The sequence below is a fragment of the Ambystoma mexicanum genome, chromosome 6p (genome assembly GCF_040938575.1).
Source record: "Ambystoma mexicanum isolate Mex_15411 chromosome 6p, UKY_AmexF1_1, whole genome shotgun sequence".
In the NCBI taxonomy this organism is placed as follows: Eukaryota; Metazoa; Chordata; class Amphibia; order Caudata; family Ambystomatidae; genus Ambystoma; species Ambystoma mexicanum.
The window spans coordinates 1,049,622,971-1,049,641,386 of record NC_090935.1 but is presented as its reverse complement, the minus strand read 5'-3'; positions in this window follow the sequence as shown (position 1 = coordinate 1,049,641,386).

Genomic DNA, 18,416 nt, shown 5'->3' with positions numbered 1-18,416 from the left:
GTGTAGAGGGAGAAGTTTTCATCCCATTTCTGCTCCTATAGTAGCCATACTGAATTTTCTAGCACACCTGCTGCAAGATGGGAAAGCTTTCCGCACTATTGGAGTGTACAGATCAGCAATCTCCGCTGGTCATATGCCGATTGATGGGGCTCCAGCGGGTGAACACCCAGCAGTGTGTAGGCTTATTAGAGGAGCTAAATTTAAAGCGCCACCAGTTCCCAGATATACGGTATTATGGGACGTTACGACAGTTTTGGAATTATTAGAGAGGTGGCCGGTGAATAGATTCTTATCGCTCAAGCAGTTATCAGGCAAATTGGCTATGTTGTTATGTCTCATATCCTGCAAGAGGGTGTCAGATGTTAGGGCTTTGGAAATCAATAGGAGGAGGTTCGGTCCAGAAGGAGTGACCTTCGTAGTAGTGCAAAGGACGAAATCAAGTACATCCACAGTGCACTACCCCTATTTCCCCAGTAATGTCAAATGGTGCGTGGCTAGTTGCATCAAGGAATACGAGGCCAGGACGGCAGAGGATAGAGCGAGTAGTACAAGCCAGTTGCTGATAGCGCGTAGGAAGCCCTTTCAGGCGGTAAAGACAGCTACCATAGCGAGATGGGTCAGAGAAGTGATGCTAGCAGCAGGGATCGATTTGCAGCGATTCGGCGCACATTCAGTGAGAGGGGCCATGGCGTCCAAAGCATATAGGACAGGGGTTCCCTTGCAAGATATTATGGCAGCAGCGGACTGGGCGAATGATCGCACATTTAGAGAATTTTATTTTAAACCAACAGAGAATATGGCGAGTGCAGTATTGGGACAGCTTTGAACAAGCATAATGCTCGCCTCCAGTCTTGTCATAGAATAAAGATTACCCCTGCTAACTGCGCAGGGAGTATTAATTCTATTAAAGACTAGGAGGCGAGCATTAAATTCCCACCCGAGAAATGTATTGTGCATATTATTAAATGTTTGTATGTGATGATAATATGTGAATGACAGCAATACATGGACACCTCCCTGAATTTTCTGCTTTTCTATTATCTCTAGGGGAGGAGCAGAAGAATAATTGAAGGGAAAGACGAGTAGAAGTCGTTGCCTGAGTTTAAGGAGTGCGACATTCGTTTGGAACGGTTCAAGTCATTGCCAGTTGCAGGACTAAGTGTGGAGTTTTCTCTGGGACTTTCAGAGCGAGTAAAAAAGAGGAGGAGCTCAGGGACAGGATATGGTCATAGCTGAGCTGGAGTAGGATGGACTACAGAGACTATGGGGATTGTAGTTCAAGGAAGAAAGAGTCTGTTCAGACTGTTTTTCAGAGTTTGTATAGTTTTGAGTTTGTTGAAACTGCTGTGAAGAGTAGTGAATTAAAGAAGTTGAAGCATAATGCTCGCCTCCTAGTCTTTAATAGAATTAATACTCCCTGCGCAGTTAGCAGGGGTAATCTTTATTGTCCAGCCAGGGATCACCAAGCCTGTTTGACAGTGGGGAGGGCACCTCCGGCAGCGGAAGGTGCCAGGAGAGCAGCGAGGCAGCCCAGCTGGTTGCATGGTTTCAGGAGAGGGTGCCGAATATGGGCACAGGATGGGCAAAAAAGATGGTGGAGCAGTCCCTGGGGGAATCAGCAACGGGTGTTCTACCAGACACGGCGGTTCCCCCCATAGTTCAGGAGGAGGCGGTGCCCACTCCAGCAAAGAAGAGAGCTCCCTGACAGCCAAAGAGTAAGGCAGTCACAGTGGAAGTTAATATGTCGCCAGATGCCTCTTTGCCTTTGTCTCCAGTGGAACTGTCCCCTGTTACAGGAAGCGGGCCACCAGGTGGCACAGGGCTGGAGATACTGCCATTAATATTGGATAATGCAGGGCCGGTGAGGGAACAGGCAGCCACCGGGCCAACGGCCCCAGTGGTGCCACAGGGGACCGGGGTAAGCAGTCATAGCATGGAATGTGCAAAATTATAGATGAATAGATTCATGGAACAAATGATGCAGAGGTGGAATCAGGTGTTTGGGGCACCGCAAGGGGCAAATGTCAGGGGGCCTCTGGGAATTTGGGGGCAACCAGCAGAGTCGGCTGCAGTCGCAGGGGCACAGGTGGGGCCTCCAGGGCCGGGCACTGGGGTACCGGGTCAGGGCAATGGTGTGGTTCAAACCTTTGGGGTTATTCCACCGCAGGGCGTGCCAGTGGGGTCTTTAGGGTCCAATCTTTCTGCATTAAGTGGGGAGACTCAGTTAGTAACAATAGCCCCTCTATTATCTGAGAAATGTACAGTGTCTTGGTACATTCATAGGCAGGTGAAGGAGCTCATTTGGGCGATAGATTATTTTGATTTGTTTCAAATGCTGACAATTGAGACAGAGGGCCCAGATATGACTATAACGAAGGAAGAGGAGAAGAAGAGGCAGAAAAGGTACAGAGCAGATGAGACCATTGAGAATTGTGCCAGGGCCTTCTCATTGTATGTAACAGTAATGATGGAAAGGTTCCCGGAACAAGGAACTGAATTATGGAATTATAAGGATACGATAGTGGAGGAACACAAGCAGTATGGATCCACGGGGTGGATTCATTACGACAGGGGTTTCAGGTTGAAGATATCTCAGTTACCCACAATTGCTTGGGATCAAAAGGACATGGTAGGTTGATTGGCATTCATGGGCCGCAAGGAGAGAACCAGCGCCGACCTATTAAGGAGGCAAGTAGGTCCCCCAGGCAGGTCTGGCAGGGCAAGTACAGCAAAGATAGGAGGGAGTCATGGCAGCCCTTTCGGAATAGGCAGAAGGACAGGGGGAAAGAAGGGGGAACAGTTTCAAGGCCTGTGGTAGCGGCAGGGGTGTCTCAGGGGCTTTAACACAGGGTACTGCACTTTGGACAGGAATGCAGGACAGGGGAAATATAGGGTAGATTGATTGCTGCGCACCTTTGTTCAGGTGTCCTCAGCCCTTAGTAGCTATTCTTTTACATGAGCACCAATTAGCACATAAGCACACCCTTACACTTTCTAACCCTATGTCAATCAGACCTGTACGCAATTTTTTAAACAATACAAATGGCATGCAGACTTAGCTCTGGTCTTTATATTCTTGTCCATGAAGAGCGGTCGAGTCCTTGTGCACGTCCGTGAAAAGTTCTCCCCAAAGGTTCAAGCTAAAAGAAATGACAAGCGTTAATGTGTGTCCTCCAAATTCGTAGCATTCACACCATGCCACACTTACACACACATACACACAGTGTTGCCTTCTCAAGGCACAGATTGTACAAAGTAATGCACCAAGAACAGGTGATGTAGAGCAGAGTGTACAACTAGTGGCAAGCGGTCTTCCCGCAGACCCCTGCAAACGTCATTGTAGATTTCCCTGAATTTCCACGAGCGGTCTTCCTGCAGACCCTCGTAACCGCGTGTGCGTTCAAGACTGGGTGAAAACATCCCAACAAAAATACGGACCCCTGCACGGGTTAATTTTCCCAGAACACAGTGCCCGCGCACTACGGCGCCAAAGTTATGCCCACTTATCTTTTCACAAAGGTGCAGGGGCTCTGGATGGGCAAATGTTGGCCCCCTGCACTTCCCCCGCAGTTCCTCTTAGATTTTAGCATAAATAGGCACTTATCTTGTGAAGGCGAGGGGCCGGGCTGCTGCTCGGGTGGGGCTGGGCCCCTCGCGAGTGATTTTCCTGGAGCTCCGGTCCACACGTCCTCTCGCCGTGGAGTCTCAAGCGCAAGCCCCGTGCCTGGGGCTCTGCGCATGCGCGTTGGGGCTGCCGCGCCCTTCCTGGTCCCTGATTGGCCCGAATCGGCCCAAAGCATGCTGAGAACTGTAGTCATTTGGCGCCGGTTGCTGGGCGATGTAGTCTTTAGTGCCTTTTTCCTGCACACAGGACAAAGCAGCCTTTTATATGGTTGCAACTTCCCACGCAGAGCCTGTTCTGCCACAATAGTTCCCACAACACCCCTGCTAGTAGCCTGTCTATGTCTCTGCCTACCTGTATCCCTGACAAGGGCTCTGGCATTTTTCCCTATTGTGATTGCCATCCTGCTGTCGCCAGGTGAGTTGTGCAACAAGAAGGTCAGCTTTTGGTCCGACAGCAAAGCGGTGGTCCAGGCCATCAACTTACATCATGCCCTGTTCTAGGTCTACTCAGGAAACTTGTTGAAGTATGCTTGTACCAGAATATTGAGTTAATTGCACAGCATTTACCGGGAAATGTGAATGTGGCTGCTGACGCGCTTTCTCGTTTTCAGTGGGAGAGATTCCGGAGGGCCCACCCGAGGCCATAGCAGACGGGCACAGAATTCAGTCAGGAGTGGTGGCACCTGGTGTCGTGGACCCGACGCTCAGGAGTCTTGGGGAGCAGTCGCTCACACCAGCAGTGCGCTCCAGGTATCAGAGAGGCTACAGTAAGTATGTGAGAGTGATGCAGGAAAGAGGATATGCAGACCTGGACCTACCATCCCAGGTGGAGCAATTTGTTGTGTGGGTGCATGCAGACAGGCAAAGCAGGAGCTGGGTCTCGGGGCACCTGGCAGCCATAGCATTCTATACAAAACTGAAAGGGGCTGGGGATCCAACAAAGGGTTTTTCGGTAAGGGCTGCAATCAAAGGCTGGGGTAAGCTGGAGGGGCACAAGAAAGACGACCGTAAGCCCATTGACTTTGAGGTACTGGTGAGGTTACCAAAGGCACTAGAAGGGGTTTGCTCAAACAAATTTGAGGTCAGGCTCTTCAGGGCAGCATTTGCGGTGGCACTCTTTGGGGCTCTTCAGGTCAGCGAACTGGTCGCAAAGGGGGGGGTAATGAATCCGGAAGGGCACTGGCCCCAGGGGATGTCACGTTTACTGAAGGTGGGGTCGTGGTAAGGGTCAGAAGATCAAAGACCGATCAGGCCGGTAAGGGCACCTCAGTCAGGTTTCAGAAGGCAGCGGCCCAGGACAGCTGCCCCACTTGGCTAGTCTCCCAGTATATGGCAAATAGGCCAGCCGGGGGCAAGTATCTCTTGGGCCATGAGGACGGGTCCCCACTGAAAATGTTCCAATTCTGCAGGGTACTGGCCATGGCTTTGAAGAAAGCAGGATGTCAGGGGGAGGGCTGGTCCACGCATGTGTTCCGGTTTGGCGGAGTGACAACAGCATTCCAGGCAGGGATGCAGGGGTCGGACATCCAGAAGCTGGGTAGATGGCAATCGGACCTTTATAAACTGTACATCCGCCAGGGGTTGGGGGCAGGACTCGGGGGTATTGCCAGGCAAATAGACCAGGCGCGAGGGGAAGCAGGATGGGGGGTTCAGGGGTAGGAAGGGGTCAGGGGCGGAAGTTGTGATGCCAATATATTTTATTTTTATTTTAGCGGGGTGCACGGTCTGGATAATTGGCCACTCTTTTATCACCAGGGCAGAGAGATGGGCCCGCACGAAGCCGAATCGGGGGGCTGATCTGGGTTTCCGGAACACTGAGCTGGTATGTCTGGGCACACCGTGCATGTAGTGGTGGGCATTGCTCCCCGCACTGCATAGGCAGCTGGCCAGGATGAGGGGCCCTAGGTTGATGGTGGTGCACCTTGGGGGGAACGACCTTGCTGATTTGGGAAGGGGGTCGATTGCTGAGAGAGATGCAAGAAGGCATCAGAATCCTAGGGCGAATGCGTCCCAAGTCAGAAATAGCTTGGTCAAAGATTATTCCCTAGGAATGTGTGGCGGGGAGCGGCATCTAACGCAGCAATGGAGAAATCTAGGAGGGTTAACAAAAATATGGAGCGTTTTATGGAGCAGGATGGGCTCGCATTTGCCAGAAACCGGGAGTTGGGTGAAAGAAACCCGGTAAATTTTGCAACGGAAGGGGGGAGTAATGTGAAAGTCCGGATGTAGATAATGGATGCTGAGTACGGGCTGTAAGAGGGGTTTGTGTGTGGGGGCATTGAGGTTGCGGGGGGGGCACCCCAAAGCGTGGCAGAGTTACAAGGGCGGTCCCAGAGAAGTAGGCACTCTGCGGTCTGTTCCGTGAGCTACAACCACTGGCTGCTTCAGCCAGGATGGGGTGTCACGGTCACTGATACCACTAGGGACGGTTGGCACTCCTCAACAACTGATGCAGTGGCCTTGTTTGCTCCATTTTCTCTAAATGGGAGTGACTGAACTGGCAGTCGGATACCAGGGCGGGCCGTTCTCGCAAGAACAGAATCGGTGTGAGAGGGCTCACAGGTTTTTGAACACGGCACTTTGTAAGACGTGATTTTGGCGGAGCCACCCGCTGAAGGACTATGTGTTGGGCCAGGCATTCATAAGACCTGAGCAAGGCTGGGGACATCAGATAGGATGACTCTAATAATGCAACCATATGTTTCCATTAAAGTGTAATATGTTTACAACTTTCAGAAGGTCTCTGTCTCATATCATTGGGTGTAAGCAGGGTATGTGAGATTATGCATTTACTCTTACTATGTAGGGGCCATGGTAGGGGTTAGCCCCGCTATGCAAACTGCCTTTATCTAGGCGCACCAGCGTTTCAGCTAAGGAAACAGCAAAAAATCCAAACCTCTGCGGCGCACCTGCTCATTGTCCTCCTTCCCAGAGAACAGAGAACACATCAGCCCTACACCAAGAGTCCTCCTAGGGACGTCATTTCACCAAAATGGCAGGGGTAGTGGAAGTGACATCACACGACCCTTGACCTCTGATGACATCACATGAAGTGATGTTATTTTCACATGAAGTGATGTCATTTGACCCCACCCCGAAGTGATATCACGGGAAGTGATGGAACACAACCTTTCACCGCTTGACAAAACAGGAAGTGGCGAAGTGGCATCACATAGCATTGTTTCTAAGTACAATTCGAAAAATGTGGTTACGATATCACTGTAAAGTGATATAATATATATTTCATACAAGAGTGGATCACCATATGTATCATTATTATCGGCGCGTATAGGCCCATATGACCAAATGACTGTGAATGCAAGCATATGTCGAAGGCCAAATGATAAAAATGTGATATTATATGGCGCTTTCCCTTAAAGGGGAAGTTCGCTCAAAAATGTTATTGTCCCAATCGTTCAGGCATGTATTCTTAAGCATACTGTAATCAACGATTTTTTCTATGCATCTTACCTTAGTTTTCCTCACTTTTACACATGTGAAAACAACGGGTTGGGCGTGGCCATCTTGTGCTAATCTTATCCGTTGCTGCATCGCCCTAAATTCAAGTGTACTTGCAGCAGGAATACAGAGTGCCCCCCCTAAAGCTGATATCACTAGACGCGTACGGCCCTTTTCACAACGCCAATGCACATCTCGTGTCAACATTCTCTGTGCGCAAGCTATTGCTGTGTCTCCACGGAAAAGCCAGGACGCCTTTTTCCTCACCAAGTATAAACAGACCCTTTCTCATCAGACAACATTGGAGTTGCTTTTTCAATCGTTTCACTGTATTTTGTTTAGATCGCCCGTCACTTGTTTCTGCTCTGTTCAGCTTTCTTCCTAGTGCGAAGCCCCTGCAAACAGATACTTAAACTAGCAGAACTGATTTCAATCGTTACTTGCGTTTTATTTAAATATTTGTCGCGTAATGGCAACAATACAGCCCTACCAGTATTCCGAGGAGGAGCTAATGGGAAGAGAATGTTGCAGAAACGATGGGGAATCGGATGATAGTTGGGAAGATGAATCACAAGAGACTGAGCCTAGTCGTTTCGAAGACTGTGTCACCTGGTGTACCTGTAATAATTGCGAGGTCATGCCAACCGTGGTGGCGAACTGCTGCTGCTGCCAAGAAAACTCTGGATACTCGGCCTACACCTACTGACAATGTTCCAATTCCAAGGATTATGATGCTGCTTATGCATGAACTTCGCGCAACAGTTCATCCTTGTAATCCAAGTAACGAGTAAATATACTCTAGATGTGATGTCATTTTGACCACTGAGACGACTACCATTTCATGTTTGTCTCCTACATTGTTGTAACTTTGATCGATCACATACATTTCTCTGTTTTTTTGGAAATCGGAGTGTTCATCGCTTACGTGACATTCACTATCAACTAAAAAACAATATTTCTCTGCAGCCAGAACCGTTCTGGCTTGAATGAGTGTTCACTTTTGTAATGTGTCTAGACTTCAAAGCCCAAGTTAATTTTTCCATAAAGTTACTTTTTAAGGGCAACTAGGCCATAGAATTTAGGATGCATTTTCAAGTAAGGTGGTACACTTATCAGGTTCTTTCCATTAAAATATGTATGTTTCTCTTTCACAGGTGGTACAGGCTGGTAGCCTACCGTGCGTATACATGGTGGCTTTATGGGAGGGTTGGATTTCACGTTCGATGAGTAATACCCGCCTGTGTTTTTGGAGCCATTCGTGCCAAATTCCCGAGTGACAGCGGACAGTACAGGGGATTTTCACACACTGTACTGCAACCTCAAGTATACAATTTGTAGTTTGTTTGTGCCATCAACATCACCAAATTAAATAAAATGCAAATGAGCATATACAAATAGTTGTTTGAATTTTCCAGTAAGTCAAGAACACGCTTAATCGTCTATGAGGGTCGTGAAAGAATGGTTGCTGCCCTTTTGCACTCAAGTACAATGCATAGGGATCCTCCAGTCTCCCCTGTTCAAAACCCTGCCCCGGCAAAAAACACATGTTGGTGTCCCTTCAGCGGTGTTCGTGGCCTTTTGCGCTCACCCTATGCCCCTCCATCCCCCCTCCAGTATCAATGATAGTTCACACCTATGACCGTGCGCTCCCAATGTGGCTGGGTGGGTGACAACTCTCAAGTTGCCAAACACCATGTACACTTCAAAGGGATCTTCCGCACAGGGACCATTGTTCACATAACCTCACCCAAACCCGGTGTCTGCAGACTCCTCTCTTCAAGACTCCGCCCCAGCAATCAACATAAGTTTGTATCCCTTCAGCAGTGTTCCAGGCCTTTTGCGCTCGCTTCATGCCCAGCCATCCCCCCTCCAGTATCAATGGCAGTTCACACATATGGCTGTGCGCTTCCAAGGGGGCTGTGTGGGTGGGAACACTCTAGTTGCCAAACAGCATGTGCATCTCAAAGGGTTATTTCGCTGTTCACATGGCCTCCCCACACCCAGTGTCTCCAGACTACCCTGTTCAAGTGCACCCCTCACCCTTCCTCCCTCCCCAGTATCGATGGCAGTTCGCACCTAAGACAATGCGCTCGAAAGGCAGCTGGGTGGGTGTGGACGCACAAGGTGCCACAAGCTGTTGAATAGCTAGCTCTATGTAGCATTGAAAATATACATTACGCATCATACAAAATTATTCAGACTCTTTGTTTTTGTGTTGGCAATAAAAGTCTGTGGCTTTTATTAAATATAACAATAATAAACCAAACAAGATTATTGTGTTTGTCACAAATCAACAGGTGTGCATCGTTATCATAGTTCTGTACTTTGTAGGCACTTGGACCATGAAACAGAAACTGGCCCTTCTTAGCTCAACAACTGCCCCCATTGTGGGCTCTTGGGTCTGTGTGCTGGAGAGCCAAATGTGAATATTTTGATGAAAAAGTGTAGCAAATTGTGCATTTAAAATAATATATATTCAACAACAGTGTTCACTATTACTAGCCGCTTTTTGAAGTAAATCGCATTTGGAATTTGTGTTTCAACCCTGGCACTATTGCCCTATAGGCTGTAGGAGCAGGCCTATGCCTCTGTGCTCGCAAGGCAGCAGGGTGGGTGGGTATGGCAAATATGAAACATTGGCATCGAGGCTGAATGGGTGTCAACGAACACGTCACACATTCACAAACACACCCACTTTTCTAAGCCTTTATAAACAACTTGACATTTACCAGAACATCTCTGAGATCTACAAGGTATATCGTCATCGAGCTACCTGTTCCCCGGATACCTGTACCATGGCTGCTTGCTCCCCACGTTATGATTTGCGGTATATCAATCAATTCTGCAAGAAACCTATTGCTGTGTTCATTTGACTAGGTTACACAGGTTTTCTTTCTTTGTTTCTTTAAAACAAACTTTGCAGAAACATTGATGTAGTATTATTTGTTAGAATCATTTATATTTTGTATACGGATCTTACAGACTTTTCAAGAATATCTTCCTGTACCGTTATCGGTTGCCCTTCTTTGAGCCATTCCAAAACTCAGGGCACAGTCGTGCATACATTCCCGAAGGATATTGATTTAATAAGAAGATGGATTACAAACTACGGTTTTCCAGTGGACGAGATTGAAAGTAGAGCACAGGCTGTCTTGGACGACGTAAGGGTCAATGTATTCCACCTCTGCAGCCTGACTTTACCGATGATATGTACGAATAATCAAAGTACACAAAAAGCGTTGACCCGGATTCCAAGATGGCCGCTAGCTAGAGTGGACGCACGTCCCCCGTGCTCCTCACCTGCAATTTCAAAAAGAGAATGAATTAGCAGCAGAAGGTGAATTTTACACCAGTTGGGCAGAATTTTTTTAGGCTCCCTACAGCCCGAAGCGAAAAAGACATCTTTCCCATGGAAGCCCAGACGCCATGGCAGCCTTCAGTGAACAAGCGGCAAATGAAGGGGCCGACGGGCAGGGAATCGGAGTGCGAGCGAAAAACTAATAAGCTTTGGTGGCTGAGTGAGTGGGCCCGGCAGCCCGAAGCACGCAGGAGCCGGCAGCAGCCCATGGTTCCCTACCGTGTCAGATAACGCGGAATGGCCCAACGCGGAACTTACCCACGGGCGGCAGAAAGGAAGCAAAAAGACCACCCAGCCCTCCCCCCATATCCGAAAGGGCTGCAAAGGGACGCGGAACATGGCAATCTACGCCCTGAGAGCCCCACCGGATGTCCAACTGAGTCCAGCTTTGCCAGAGAGCGAGACCCTGAAGACGTCCCCTGTGCAAGAAGGGGCTGACCGCAGAAGCGAGACCGGTGGCCGGCATGGGCAGTCATCTTTGGCAATAAGTGTGCTGTGACACGCGCCCAACGCTGTCAACCATCCCCATACACAGACTGGCGGTCTGCACGCTCCACAGGTGGGGATCTTGGAGCTGTCAGAGGTGAGCTGGGCCCTGCCCGCCCCCCCAGCGCGTATCACGGCCTGATGAGACGATGAAGGTGAGGAGCTGAAACGGGCCCAGCAGAATAGCCACGAACACGGCCACATCCACCCCAAGTCAAAGCTGCCGCACGAGGGCCCAGAGGGAGACCAGCAAGACAAGGGACCCCAGGCGGAGTGCCTGACGGCAGCGCAGAAAGGTAGGATCCCCCCCAGCACATGCCAGGTCTGGCTGGAGCCAGCTATAGGAGTGGGATACACAACGGTCCCGAAGCTCCTACGAGGTGGCCAGTGAACGGGGAGATCCCGCCCACAAACACAAACACAGTATTAAAAACAGGGAGCGGGCTCCTGGCACCCGGGAGCCCCTTCACACCAGTGACACAGCAATCTACAGGGGACCCAACCGATAATGCTCGGCCCCACACAGTACAGTCTCCCATAACACCCGCTCTGGGTTCCAGGCATGCCCAAGATCACCTGCGCATCTCTGCATCCGTAGCTCCGGTGTACAAAGCCTTCGGGAGATCCCTACTTGGATCACTGAGTCCAGAATTCCCCCACTGAAGAATGCCCAGGTGACACCCCATGGGAGAAAACAGTAAATAGGACCCCCTGTCAGGCAGCTTCCAATCCAGTACTCATAAACTCCCTAGACAGCGGTCCTCGCTACAGCGGACCCCCTGAGCGGAGTCTACACAAAGCAGGGGATCCGTCCGGACAGCCTAGATGCCAGGTGCCAGGACAAAAAGTACACCCCCAAGAGTGAAAGGATCCCCCAAAAAACAGGAGAACCAGTTGTCCAAGTGCTGGGGTCAGACGCAGCCGCAGGATCGTAGTCTTCTGCCTACACCGCTGACCCCATCGGAGATATCCCCAACTACACCCCAAAGTACAATGGACTCTGATAAAGAGGAACTGCTGACCTGCCAGAAGGGCATGGAGTCTAGGATGAGGAACGTATTTCAAGCCCAAATTAGTCAGCTGAAGGAAGACCTAAAGTCCTCCCTGCTAGAGGTCCGCATAGAGGTAAACAAGCTGGGAGACCGGGTAGATACGGTTGAAAGCGGACTCTCAAATTTAGCTAAAGAAACCAAACAGTCTAGTCTCTTACTGGACCAAATAGCAGTAGCCGTGACCAACATTGAATTACAGGCGGAAGATCTTAAAAATAGATCCCGGTGATCCAACATTAGCGTTAAGGGCCTGCCGGAGTCGATACTGGAAGGAGACCTTAGAGACACACTGCAACAAACTTCACCTTCGGATTTGATAGGATACATTGCGTGGGGCCCAGAAGGGCGGTCCCAGTTTCACGACCCAGAGATGTATTGGTGGCCCTCACATCCTACACAATGAAGGAAAGTATTTTAAGGGCGGCCAGAACCACTTCCGACTTGACGGTCAATGGTTTTCCGATTCAACTGTTCCAAGACTTGGCGCTTTCAAACCTCCACAAGTGGAGACTCATGCGTCCAGTTACAAAGGCCCTTCAGAAAAAACACATACCCTATAACTGGGCGTTCCCCTTCGGCCTAATGTTTAGCTGGGAAGGAAAACAGAGGAAGATTTACACCTGCAAAGAAGGCCTCACCCTGCTGAAACTGGAGGAGGATCAGAAACGCAAGGGACCCGACCGGATACAGGCAGCCCCCGGGTGCTAACCCCTGGGAATGGTCTACAGCCCAAAGAGGCAGGACCAGGAGAGAACAAAAACGGCTAGGTCCTCACAACAACCAACCACAGCCGGGAGAGCAAGGGCACTAGATTGGCACCCCCATTAAGGCCCTCAAACAGTCGTGTAAATTCCGAATGTTAATTCAACAAACAACACTAAAGGCTTGCCTGTGCGGAGACAGGCAAACCCGACCCTTGGAATCCAACCCAAGCCACGGGATCTTTAGAGCACTTGGAACTGGTGCACAGTACAGTGACCCAACACCCAAGGAGTTCGAGGGGGGGGATTCCTGGTAATCCCGGTCACAATGGTCACAAGGGGAAGGGATTGGGAGGGCGGGCGGGAGGGAGTAGGGATGGGAAAGGGGGTCCGAAGCAAAGGAGGTTGCACCAGAGATCGAATAAGGCAGCATGAGAGAAGCGATTGAAGCAACAGGGAATCCCACAGCACAACCAGATCAACAGAAGGCCACCCCCTGCGTAGGAATGGCTGAGTCAAATGTAATTTCCCTGAACACACAGGGCCTGAACTCGCCAATGAAACGACGGGCGATTCTGGCAAGATTCCAGGCTATGCAGGCCTCAATAGGAATCCTGCAGGAGAAACACCTCCTCCCTAAAGACGAGAAGAGGATGGCCCACTGTGCCTTTCCACAACAATATTATGCATCCAGTGGGGGGGAAAGGAGAGGAGTAGCCATCCTTATTTGGCAGGCATTAGAATTTAAAAAATTGCAACTCCGAAAGGACAGAGAGGGGAGATACCTGGGGCTCAAAGGGATGATAAAGGGCTGCATATATACAATCCTCTCCATATACGCTCCCAATGGACGAGAAGACGCGTTCATAGCGGGATTACTGGCTAAATTAGGTAGCTTGTGTCAGGGTCAACTGACTATAGGAGGGGACTTCAATTGTGTTATGGACTCACTGCTGGACAAAACTCTCCCTTCTACAAGGGCAGAAACGGGAATATACCCATTATTCGGCAGTCCTTTTAGACTATTCCAGAATAGACATGATATTGATCTCCGACACTCTAGTCTCACAAATAACAAAGGGTGAGATTGGAGTGGAATATCTCTCGGACCACACAACAGTGTTAATGGGGGGGTTGGGGGAGAAAGAAGGGCACCGGCAAAAACGGCCCTGGAAACTAAATGAGCGTCTCCTGAAAGACATAGCTCTGAGAGCCCATATGGAGTGTACTATCAATAACTTCTTTAAAGAGAATGATAATGGGAAAACAGCCTGTGGGGTGATGTGGGAAACTGGAAAAGCAGCGGTCAGAGGAGAATTCATATCACAGGTGGCAGCATATAATAGGGAAAGGGTCCTGATAACTCGTCAGCTGGAGAAAGAGGTGGGCAAAGCTGAATCCCAGCACAAGTCCCGACAAACAAGAAAGTCCCTGCAGGAACTTAGGAAGATCAGAGCCCAGCTCGAGAACCACACGGCGGAACGAGTAGCCCAGTCACTGCTAAACACAAAACAGTCCTACTACATACATGGGGGCAAGGCAAACAGATTTCTCGCTGCAAAATTGAGAAAACTAAAAGCCAGAAACTATATAGCGCAACTAACCGACAAGGATGGCAATCTTCACACAGCAGAGTGGGAAAAGAGGGACATAATGATGAACTTTCACAAGGAACCTCTGCGTTGCGAGAACCTGGATCCAGCCCAGCAACACGCCTATATTCGATCTACCCCCCTACCCCAGATCACAGCTCAAGACAGATTAAATCTTGGGGTCCCAATCTCAGCGCAGGAGATCAGCGACACCATCTCAGCTTTACCGGCTAATAAAGCTCCAGGCCGGACACCCTTGGAAACTGCTATTATAAAACCTTTCGTATGCAACTGCTGGCCCCGCTGACAAGACTCTTCAACGCAATCAGAAAAGAGGGGCAGGTAACACCCGATATGGGGAGGTCTACGAGCATATTGCCCCTGAAGCCGGGTGAAAGACCCCCGCGAATGCTCCAGCTATCGTCCCATTGCATTACTGAACACTGATGCAAAAATATACGTGAAAATCCTTGCAACTAGACTAATGACGGTCCTACCGAGCATTATACATGATGACCAGGCAGGGTTCATCACTGGACACCACACTCAGGACAACGCAAGAAGAGCGATAGACCTGATAGACGTGCGATCTCGAACACAACAATCGTTCGCGGTGGCCACCCTGGATGCCAGATGAGCCTTCGACAGCATGGACTGGCGATATCTGGAACTGGTTCTCGAAGGCTTCGGGTGTGGCCAGGAGTTCACAAAGATGGTGCTGGCTAACTACCGGAGCCCGGCAACAAGTTTCATACTCAACGGTCAAAGATCAGAGTTAGTCAAGATAAGACGCGGCACACGGCAAGGATGTCCCCTCTCCCCACTGGTATTTGCGATGGCAATGGAACCGTGTACTATACAGTTTAGACAGGATGCAGGGATCAAATGGGTAACATATGGCCAGGAGACCCACAAAACCGCGCTATATACGGATGACATTATGCTCTTCATGAGGGAACCAGAAGTCACAATGCCCAGAGCCATGATAAAGCTGCAGGAATTCAGAAAGGTCTCGGGGTTCACCATTAACTATTCCAAATCCAAGGCAATAAACATCACTGAGAAACGAGAAGTGATCGAGGTGCTCAAGAAGACATTCCCTGTGATCTGGGTGAGGGAATCGATAGAATGCTTGGGGATTCACCTAACAAGGGATCTAAATAAGCTATTCAAGTTTAATATAACACCCCTATGGAAACAGCTCCTGGACGATATGCACAGATGGGAAACCCAGGAACTATCATGGTTCGCCCGTATTACGGCAGTCAAAATCACAATCCTCCCCAGTCTCCTCTATGTGGTGGGATCGCTGCCGGTGCAAATCCGACCCCCCCAAGACCAAAGAACTGCAAACAGCAATACTTACGTTTATATGGCAGGGTAAAAACCTAGGGTTCAAAAACGTATCCTAATGCGCCCTCCGCTCCTAGGTGGCCTAGGCGTTCCAGAGGTGGACAGATATATATTGGCGGCATAGCTGGCACCATTACTGAGATGGGCGAAACGTGAAAATCACAATGGTTGGTGTTGGATTGAACAGTCAGCCATAACAATTCCTCTATGAGCCCTGTTGGGTTTAAATGCAGAAAGCCGAGAAAAGGGGGGAAGGCTCATAGAATCAACCAAACTGTCTCTGCTAAGCTGGGATAAAGCCTAAAGGTGGAAGAACATCCCACGAGGCCTAGGCCCCTGTTCTATGCTAATGCACAATCCGCACTTCACAAGGGGCCTCCAGAGGAGGTTCTGGGAGGAGTGGTTAGGTGCTGAAAATCTGACCCTGAAAGACATGTATAGTAGCGACTCCCCACTGCTTTACACAGACTGCCAGCTAAGGTTCGGAATAGGGGAAAAAGAGCATTATTGATACACTCAAGCCCGACACTGGACATCCCATCCAACAGTGAAGAAAGCGGGCACGAGGACACCGGCAGGTCTCGAGCTGTCCCTGCAGGAGGGTCAGACCACGAAGGGTGTGACCAGGCTCTACAGGTTACTCTCCAAGGCGCAACCAATGGACAGTCTCCCATATAAAGCAAATTGGGGAAAAGACATGGAAGAGACAATAACGGAGGAGGACTGGAACCATATATGGGCAAGGGCACACAGTACTTCCAGCTGCACCACAATTAAAGAGTCAGCATACAAATTATGCCGCAGTGGTACATGTCCCCATGCCTTATCCACTAAATCAACAAGACCTACTCACCACTTTGCTGGACGAACTGTGTCGAGAGGGGGGACTTATTCAATATGTGGTGGTCATGTCCCAAAGCATTGACAGGGCGGGGCAAAGGATAACATTGAAAATTCAGAGGCAAAGGGGACAATTACTGAACTGGAAGATATGAAAGTTAGCCGAATATAGATTAATGTTACTAGTTCACTGAAAATGTTATGATAATGCGGTTTTGTATGCCTCCGATTAATAAATAAAGATGTTTTTAAAAAAAGCGTTGACCCAGAATTCTTCGTAAATTGCTTCCAAATGCAATTCCGACTCAATTTCGGCACACACTGGTTCAGGTGAGTACTGGGCGATTAATTTGTTATGTTTGTTGGTATGTAGGACGATGGTCTGCATAAATAAGTATTCTCTATGATCTCTCGATTTATTTAAAGTAGTGTATTGAAAAGGTTACTTCATGAACGGGTTAGAGCTTTCAGTGTTTATTTACATCAAAGTTATAATACTGAAGTTTCCATAGTTACCAGATTCAACAGAATTTTTAAATGTTTCACTTTAGTATACTTCATCTATCCCCACTTTCGGGAGCCTCTAATAAATCAGTGAATTGTGTCCCTTAGTAAAAACTACCATAGTGGCCTTTAACATTTGCATAATGTTTTCTAAATGTGTTGGTTGACATATCCTTCTTTACGAAGAGCACACTGATCGAAGCACAGACCCTCACCAGTGACGAAACCATCAATAGGTCTAGTATCCTAATGGTGAGCCCTACTAACTTGCGCAAAGTGATATTTTAGAGTGTTGGATGTGGCCACATTTCTAATACTATTTTACCTTTTCCATTGTACTATTTTCTGACAATGTACTGAAAATGAAGGAGCAAGATTCTGCATCAATTACTTTTCCGGAGTCAACATCAACCTCACTCGCCTATCATGTAATTATATTGTACTAGTCCTTTTTATATGCGAATGAACTACGTGCATGTGCTATGCTTCGAATTTCAACATATTGAAAATGATTATGTATAGTATTGGTTAGTTACACAAAGTGGCATGTATGGGTGTCTCTCCGTATGTACCATAACCTGCATCTCATTATTTCAGTTTCATTTTGCTTTTCCTTCCATATTAAAACAAGTACTGTGTTATAGGGGGATGCTGGAACTTCGACTACAATCACTTCCTCCTTTGCAACAGGTCCAGAGTATGAGGGATGCATACTTACAGTTCCCTTGCTAGAATGAAAGTAAATCCTACAAGGGATATACTTTGAGACTGAAATGCATGTAACCTTGCACTGTTTCAAACTTTTCTGATTTTGGTTCTAACGTTACACTTCCTACCTAATGCAGAATAGATTACAAAGCAAACATTGCAAAGCAAACTACTTTTGATGGGAACATTACAATCACTATGTTTTGCAGGGTGATCTCAGATCAAGTCCATGTGTCATCTTGGAAGGTTATCAGGTGAAATCTGAAATTTATATTATGACCAAATCATGTACACTGTTTTCGAGGGTATGTTCATACGAATGTTCTATTTGTGATACAATAACAAACCTTATAGTATATGGTTCATAATCATTTTAAACTACTTTGTGCGGAAGTGCTCTGTGCGATGAAAGATTAACATTTTCAGTACGATTGGCATTTTATATTTTTTTAATGATTATTCTATTCAAGGAATGTACTCCGGACGTGGAATTAGAAGAGGCACATGGACAAGAGGTATACATGACCTTATATGAAATACAGTTGGGCATCAAATTGCATTAGGAATACATTTTTATAATGTTGTAATGTTTTCAAGTGCATCAAGTTGGTTCTGTTTGTAGATATGTACATATGTTTGTTTGTGTGGAAATTAAATTTGCTTGATTTAAACTATATAAAAACGCTGTTGTTTGCAGCTTGATATTGCGGTCGCAAAGAGAAGGCCACGGTTTTGAAGC